This window comes from Pongo pygmaeus, chromosome 23, assembly GCF_028885625.2.
Source record: "Pongo pygmaeus isolate AG05252 chromosome 23, NHGRI_mPonPyg2-v2.0_pri, whole genome shotgun sequence".
NCBI lineage: Eukaryota > Metazoa > Chordata > Mammalia > Primates > Hominidae > Pongo > Pongo pygmaeus.
This window is the reverse complement of record NC_085931.1, coordinates 56594662-56602244: the sequence shown is the minus strand read 5'-3', so window position 1 is coordinate 56602244 and position 7583 is coordinate 56594662. Positions and strand designations below refer to the sequence as shown.

The window sequence follows — 7583 nt, the reverse complement described above, 5'->3', positions numbered from 1 at the left end:
GAATGATATTCCATTGTATGAACAGACCACATTTTGGGTTTGTTTGCTTGTTTTTCTTTTTTTGAAACGGAGTCTCACTCTGTCACCCAGGCTGGAGTGCAATGGCGTGATCTCGGCTCAGTGCAGCCTCTGCCTCCCGGGATTCAAGTGATTCTCCTGCCTCAGCCTCCCAAGTAGCTGGAATTACAGGTGCATACCACCACGCCTGGCTAATTTTTATATTTTTAGTAGAGATGGGGTTGCACCATGTTGCCCAGGCTGGTCTTGAACTACTGACCTCAAGTGATCTGCCTGCCTTGGCCTCCCAAAGTGCTGGGATTACAGGCGAGAGCCACCACGTCGGGCCTGGTTTTGTGTTTTTTTGAAATAGGGTCTTGCTCTGTTGCCCAGGCTGGAGTGCAGCGGTGTGATCTCGGCTCACTGCAACCTCCCACCCTCCAGCCTCAAGTGGTCCTCCCATCTCAGCCTTCTGAGTAGCTGGGACTACAGGTATGCACCACCACATCCAGCTAATTTTTTTTTCTTTTTTGGTTGATATAGGATTTTGCCGTGTTGCCCAGGCTGGGCTCAAACCTCTGGGCTCAAAAAATCTGCCATGCTTGGCCTTCCAGAATGCTGGGATTACAGACATGAGCCACTGCACCTGGCCATAGATCACATTTTGTTTATCCGTTTGTCCATTGATGAACATTTGGGCTGCTTCCGCCTTTTGGTGATTGTGTTAGGTGATTTCTATTATGATACTCTCTTTACCTTTTACAAAATTATTTGTGTACTAAAAGCATAGGTTGCTTTTATTCAAGTCGGTGAAGTTAAATTATGACCAACTTCATTGGACCCTGCTTCTAGAATTCATTTCTCTTATGAAATTGAAACGAGCTTTGTCTTAAACAGTTTGGTGCATTGAGAGAAAACTAAGAAAATACAAATGATGAAAACAAAACGTAGTTCAGTAAATTTGCAATAAACAATGAAAGAAACTTGCTTTTACTGGGCCTGAAAGACTCCGTGCCAGCCTTCATGTTATGCTGCTGGTAAGTCCCGTAACCACCACTGTGTCTCATTCATCACTGTATCTCTGGGCCTAGCCGTGTACCTGGGTTATAGGAGACATGCCAAAAAAGTTTTATTTTTTTAAAAAAGGAGAGCGAGGTGACATTTACTGAGAACTCACAAAGGCACATGCCTGGGAAAGGAAGAGAAGAACTGGAACAGGTATTTTCTGAGCTCCTCTTCCGGACCAGGCATTGTGCCCACGTTTTGTAGTCACCATCTTGCTTCTTACTCCCCAGACTCCCACAAGGTAGTAATTATTAGGCTCACTTTTCAGATGAGAAAACTGATACAGATGAAAAAACTCTTTGGGAGGATCTTGAAAGAGTTGGCAAAAAGTGCTAGATATTGGGTTTGGTCCTACAAGGAGTAAGCGAGGAAAGGGCTCTTTTCCCCGGGGAGTTAATATCAGACTTGCCCCCTCCGGAATATTGAGAATGGCCTCCTCGGCTAAGTTGATTTAGTGTGTTCATGCCAAGCCCTTCCTAGGCCTTGTGTCCATGCCTGGTGGCTCGGTTATTGTTATGTGTTGTTTTAATTTCATATATATTTTATTTTTTAATTTTATTTCATGCATACAGGGATTTGCACATAATAAATGTTCAACAGAGATTCACTAAGTTGAACTGAATGTTGTTTGCAAGGAGGAAGGATTGGTTCCACAGAGTCAAAGCTTATCGAGACCTTAAACCAAAGGTAGCCTCTTCTTTCTGCCTGTCATGGAAACAGCATAGGAGGCCGGAGGGTAAGAAACAGCTTGGCCATGTCCTACTCTGGGGGAGTTTCTTCATTTCTGAGGCTCACGTTTGTCCTCTGCAAAATGGTAGTGATGATCTCAACCTGGCAGTGTTGTTTGGGGCTGGTGAAGGCCAAGTTGCTGCTGTTTCTCTAACGAAGGTCATCCTCATCCAGTTGGAAATGTCCTTTCTTTTTCTTTCTTTCTTTCTTTCTTTTTTTTTTTTTTTTTTTTTTTTTGAGATGGGGTCTCACTCTGTCACCCAGGCTGGAGTACAGTAGCGCGATCTCGGCTAACTACAACCTCTGCCTCTTGGGTTCAAGTGCTTCTCCTGCCTCAGCCTCCTGAGTAGCTGGGACTACAGGCATGTGCCACCACTCCTGGCTAATTCTTGTGTTTTTAGTAGAGAAGAGGTTTCACCATGTTGGCCAGGCTGGTCTTGAACTCCTGATCTCAGGTGATCTGCCCGCCTAGGCTTCCCAAAGTGCTGGGATTACAGGAGTGAGCCGCAGCACCCGGCCAGAAGTGTCCTTTCTTTTTAATGTCTATTAGAAACAGGTTGTGCTTTTACCTCTGAGCTCCGTGTGCCTGTCTCCTCTCACCCCTACCCCACTCCTACCGTGCCTCTCACTGAACACCCAAGGTACACATTCTCCAGGGCGTTAGCCCACCAAGCCGGGCCTCACATCTAGCTGCAAAGATCACCCAAAGCTCTCTGTGCCATGATGAGCTGGCATTGGTCTCACTGTCGTATGACAAACAGGAAAGCTAGCAGGAAAGCCACAGACCGACCTAGTAAGCTTTCTCGTGTTACCCTAGGTTAGTCATCACTGCCAAGTTTTTGTGGCACAGAAAGAAAAAAATAAGTCCTCTCTTAAGCCCACGGAACTGAAGAAGACTGGAATGTGGAGAATGCCCAGTCCTCCTAAATCCCAATTGGAATAATCATACTGGAATAGATTTCTTCTTGTTCACCCAAAACACTAAGGTTCTCAACAGTAAGTCACCATCACCACAGGCCAGAGCAGATTCACCCTGACCTCAGTGCCATTAGCATTTGGTCCTGGGATGCCAAAGGCTTTCTCTGCTGGGATCTGGGTTTGGGGATTGAGGTGCTCAAGTTTCCAGGGCGATGCTTCTGGAAGGGTTTTACCAGTTTCTAATACCGAAGGCTCAGGGGAAGCAGTTTCAACTGGGGGCCTCTCTAATCTAGGGAGACAATGGAGAAATAGTTTCTTGTTCGAAAAGCCACTCTTCACACTGGGATGGGCTCTGCTCCCTAGAGCAAGAATTAAACACCCGTTGTGTACGCACAGGAAAGGATGTTCAAGAGAGTGCTTTCTGGGGAATCTGGAGATTTATTCCCAGATCTGTCTGACTTTGCCTGCAAGAAATGCAGAAAAGCCTGTTACCTTTTAGGAATTATCAGGAGCACTGTCTACTCCACTGGCTGACTTGAATAACTCACTCTCAAAGGTGCAAGAACCAGGACAAGGTGGCCAGGGTGTGGGACTCAGAGAGCTACAGTCTCATGTGACAATAAAACGTCAGGTTCAAAGTGGCTGGCTCATGTTGCTGTCATATTTGGCTCTGCTAACTGCATAGCTTTCCCCATGTAGGATGTTAGGACTTGACTGTTTCCCACCGAGGACCTTAGCAGGGGTGTTCAATGGCCATTTCTGCTGCGACATTTCAATAGTTTCTGGGTCCCACCCTCCAGGCAATCTCTTCTTCCTCAGCCTAGTTCTGTGACCTTGTGCCCCCTGCCACTCCCCCATTCTTAGCTCCACAAGGGGCACCCACCTCTTCCCCCTCCCAGAGCCCCCTCCCTCACTTCCCACCCCTGTCTGTCCCGCTTTTTTTTTTTTTTTTTTTTTTTTTTTGAGACAGAGTCTCGTTCTGTCACCCAGGCTGGAGTGCAATGGCACAATCTTGGCTCACTGCAAACTCCACCTCTCAGGTTCAAGTGATTCTTCTGCCTCAGCCTCCTGAGTAGCTGGGATTACAGGCATCCACCATCTCGCCTGGCTAATTTTTGTATTTTTTTAGTAGAGACGGGGTTTCACCATGTTGGCCAGGTTGGTCTCCAACTCCTGACCTCAGGTGATCCGCCCGCCTCGGTTTCCCAAAGTGCTGGGATTACAGGCGTGAGCCACCACGCCCGGCCAGCTCTCTGCAGACACCATCTGGGCGTCCTACACTTCAGTTCAGTTCTGACGCTGGCCACCCAGAGTTGGCACAGGCCCCAGAGGATATGGGCTCCGTCCTGCAAGACCGTCCCTACTTCAGATGTCAGTTGCAAGGATTGGGTGCTCAGGTTACCCACACTTCCGTCTGACTTGGCTACACATCAGGGGTCCCCAGAACGCCCTCCTCGGGTTTGGTAATTGGCTAAAATGGCTCACAGAACTCAGGGAAACACTCTGGTTACATGTATAGGTTTATTGATGATACAGATGAATAGGCAGACGAAGAGGCACACAGGGCGAGCTCTGGTAGGGCCCGAGCACAGGAACTTCTGTCCCCACGGAGATGGGGGGTGCCACCCTCCCAGCATGCGGATGTGTCCACCATCCCAGAAGCTCTCTGGATCCTGTAGTTCAGGGATTTTTACGGAGGCTTCATCACTTATGCATGATGGATTACTAGCTCAATCTCCAGCCCCTCTCCCTTTCCTGGAGGGTAGGGGTGGAGCCGAAAGCTCCAGACTCCTAGTCGAATCTGGGTCTTTCTGGTGCTCAGCCCCCAACCCCACCCAGGAGCCACTGAGAGTCACCTCATTAAACCAAAGACAAGGGATTAGGAGCTTTGTGTCAGGAACCCGGAAAGAGACCAAATAGAAGTAAATGTTTCTTATTATGTCACATAGCCACACCACGAGGTTGGTGCAGGAGCCCTTGAAGGCAGCCCTTGGAGGATCTGAGACCAAGAGGGCCTCCGTCAGATCGGAGTTTTGGAAAAGTAACCTGGCAGCCTAGGGGAGGACTGGACAGAGTGGGGAGGACAGAGGGGAACTGATTCACCAGAGGGAGGACGTGAAGTGAGTGAATGAATGAGTGAACCAATGAATGAACAAGATGGGACCGAAGGAATGAGACCAGATGGTATCAGATAGTATCAGGGAGCAAAGACTAACGGGCCTAGTTTGTATAAGGTCTTAGAAACCAGATCAAGGAGGTAGGATCGACAGTGCTTTCCTCTAAAGAAGCACATTTCCGGCCAGGCACGGTGGCTCACGCCTGTAGCCCCAGCACTTTGAGAGGCCGAGGCGGGTGGATCACCTGTCAGGAGTTCGAGACCAGCCTGGCCAACATGGTGAAAACCCATCTCTACTAAAAATACAAAAATTAGCTAGGCATGGTGGGGGGTGCCTGTAATCCAAACTACAAGGGAGGCTGAGGCAGAGAGAATCGTTTGAACCCCCAGGAGGCAGAGATTGCAGTGAGCTGAGATCACGCCACTGCACTCCAGCCTGGGCAACAGAGTGAGATCTCATCTCAAAAAAAAGAAAAAAGAAGAAGCAGCAGCAGCAAATTTCCAGGAAGAAGCAGGCTATGGAGATCAGGGCAGGCAAAGGACAGAATTAGGTCAGTGCATCAACTGGGTCCAACCAGGAAGACACACGTGTTCATCTCCTGCAGCACCAAAAACCACCCAGAAGACAGCCCGGCGGACCCTAGCAGTGGATTCTACATGTCTGCAGAAAATGAGCAGAAAACAAGCCGGAGTTACAGCTATCTGCAGAGAGACTACATCCAGGAGGTCTGATGACTCAAAGTAATCACTGCAGTCTGACTTCTACCACTGACACCCTTCCCATACATAATTTAAATGCGTAATTATAATACCATTGCTTAGTTAATGGACACCAATTCGTGCAGGAGCTGCCACAAACAGTAATAAACCAGCTGTGTTAGAAATGGATCACTTATCAGTGCGTGCCCAAGCCTCCTAATGCCTCATGATGTTTAATAATTAAATTACGACACCTTGAACTTGCAGCTGACACCATGAATCACAGTGGAATTCTCCAAATGGAATGCAGCCACACCTCAGCTTCTGTGCTGCGTGCTGCCACTGAGGACGTTCGATACCATTGAAGCCGTCAGATAGAGGTGGGTTATTTCCCTGTGCCCTGCACCTCCCTTCTGGCAAGTCCCTGGGAAGCAGTGGTCACAGATGAGCTGCTGCTCTCTTAAAGACTGAGATCAGGCTGGGCGCGGTGGCTCATGCCTGTAATCCCAGCACTTTGGGAGGCCGAGGCAGGCAGATCACCTGAGGTTGGGAGTTTGAGACCAGCCTGGCCAACATGACGAAACCCCATCTCTACTAAAAAATACAAAAAATATTAGCTGGGTGTGGTGGTACATGCTTGTAATCCCAGCTACTTGGGAGGCTGAGGCACAAGAATCGCTTGAACCCAGGAGGCAGAGGTTATATGGAGTCTCGCTCTGTCACCCAGGCTGGAGTGCAGTGGCTCAATCTCGGCTCACTGCAACCTCATTTCAGGAGATGAGACCGGCATCCTTGTGGGGGAAGATGGCCCTGAGCTGGGCATGGCAGAGGGGCTGAGGAGGAAGCGTATGTGTGTGTGTGTGTGTGTGTGGTGTGTGTGTGTGCATGCATGCACACATGTGAGTGTGTATGAGAGAATGTGTGAGTGTTGGAGATGATTACCAAAGACTTCCTGGCACATAGTAGGTCTTTTTTCCCACAAAGAGTAATGTGATTATTGGTAGTAATGGTGACTGTCACCGTGCTTCTCACAGGCCATATTTCAAAAGGTCTACAGTGACTCTGTTTCTTCTCTGAGACTTCAAAAGTCCTTCAAGAGTGAGTTCCCGTCTCATTCTATGTCCAGGATGAAGACAGATGGCCTCTTGGCACCCATCTCTTTGGCATGAACGATGTGGGGAAACGTGAAGGAAATGGGGAACTGTTGCTGGCACCCAGAAGTCATCCGGTCTGGATGAAGCCAAGTCACACGGAAGTGCCTCCAATTATTATTCATAAATTCCTCTGAGGTTTCACTTCGTGTCCACACAAGACTTTAATAAAATGTGGCATCTAACTGAATAAAGACTATCCTTTTGGGTGTGTGTGTCATGACAGTACTATTTATGGAGGACCTCCTATGTAGCAGTTCTTACACTGTTTTACGTAATCATCCCCTTTCATCCTAACAATCACTCTTGTGAAGTATGTGTCCTTATTTTCATTTCATTGTAGAGAAAACCAAGGCTCTGAGACATTAAGCAATGTGCCTAAGGCCACACAGCTAGTAAGTGGCTGGATTTGAACGCAAGCCTACAAGAAACTATAAGTTTCTTATTTGTATTTATTAACTCATCATATTGTCATTTCTTCAAAATGCAACTCAATCTCATAAAATGTCAGTGGCGGAATCTAGGTGGAAAGTGCCCTGGTATTCACTGTAAAATTCTTTCAACTCGGCTGTATATTTGAAAATCTTCATGTTACAATATTAGGAAAAAAAACTTGATGTCCAGGTGTTTTTTCACCTGGACAAACTTGAGAACTTTGGAAAAGCTGGCTTACCTCCTTGAATTCTAGTTGGCTGGCTTGGCTGGGTTGGCTGGGTGGGCCCTGGCACCCTCCACTCAACGCTCACCTCCATGTTAAAACGGGTCCTGCTAGGACCCTGGGGGCCCAGGCACTTCCGACACATGCCACAGACTTCCTCTGTACAGTAGAATAGATGTCCTTTAGGAATAATAATAAAAAAAAAAAACAGGCAGCTTTCTGGTCGAATACCACTCTATGAGATTTTCTG

The 7583-nt window shown here is 47.8% G+C and overlaps 1 long non-coding RNA gene across 1 annotated transcript; it reads left to right on the top strand.

The window, feature by feature from the left end:
- Positions 1-5657: 5657 nt before the first annotated feature.
- LOC129023235 (uncharacterized) lies at positions 5658-6884 on the top strand. Its single transcript, XR_008496727.2, has 2 exons — positions 5658-5904; positions 6559-6884. It is a non-coding gene; the product is annotated as an uncharacterized LOC129023235 (long non-coding RNA).
- Positions 6885-7583: the final 699 nt, after the last annotated feature.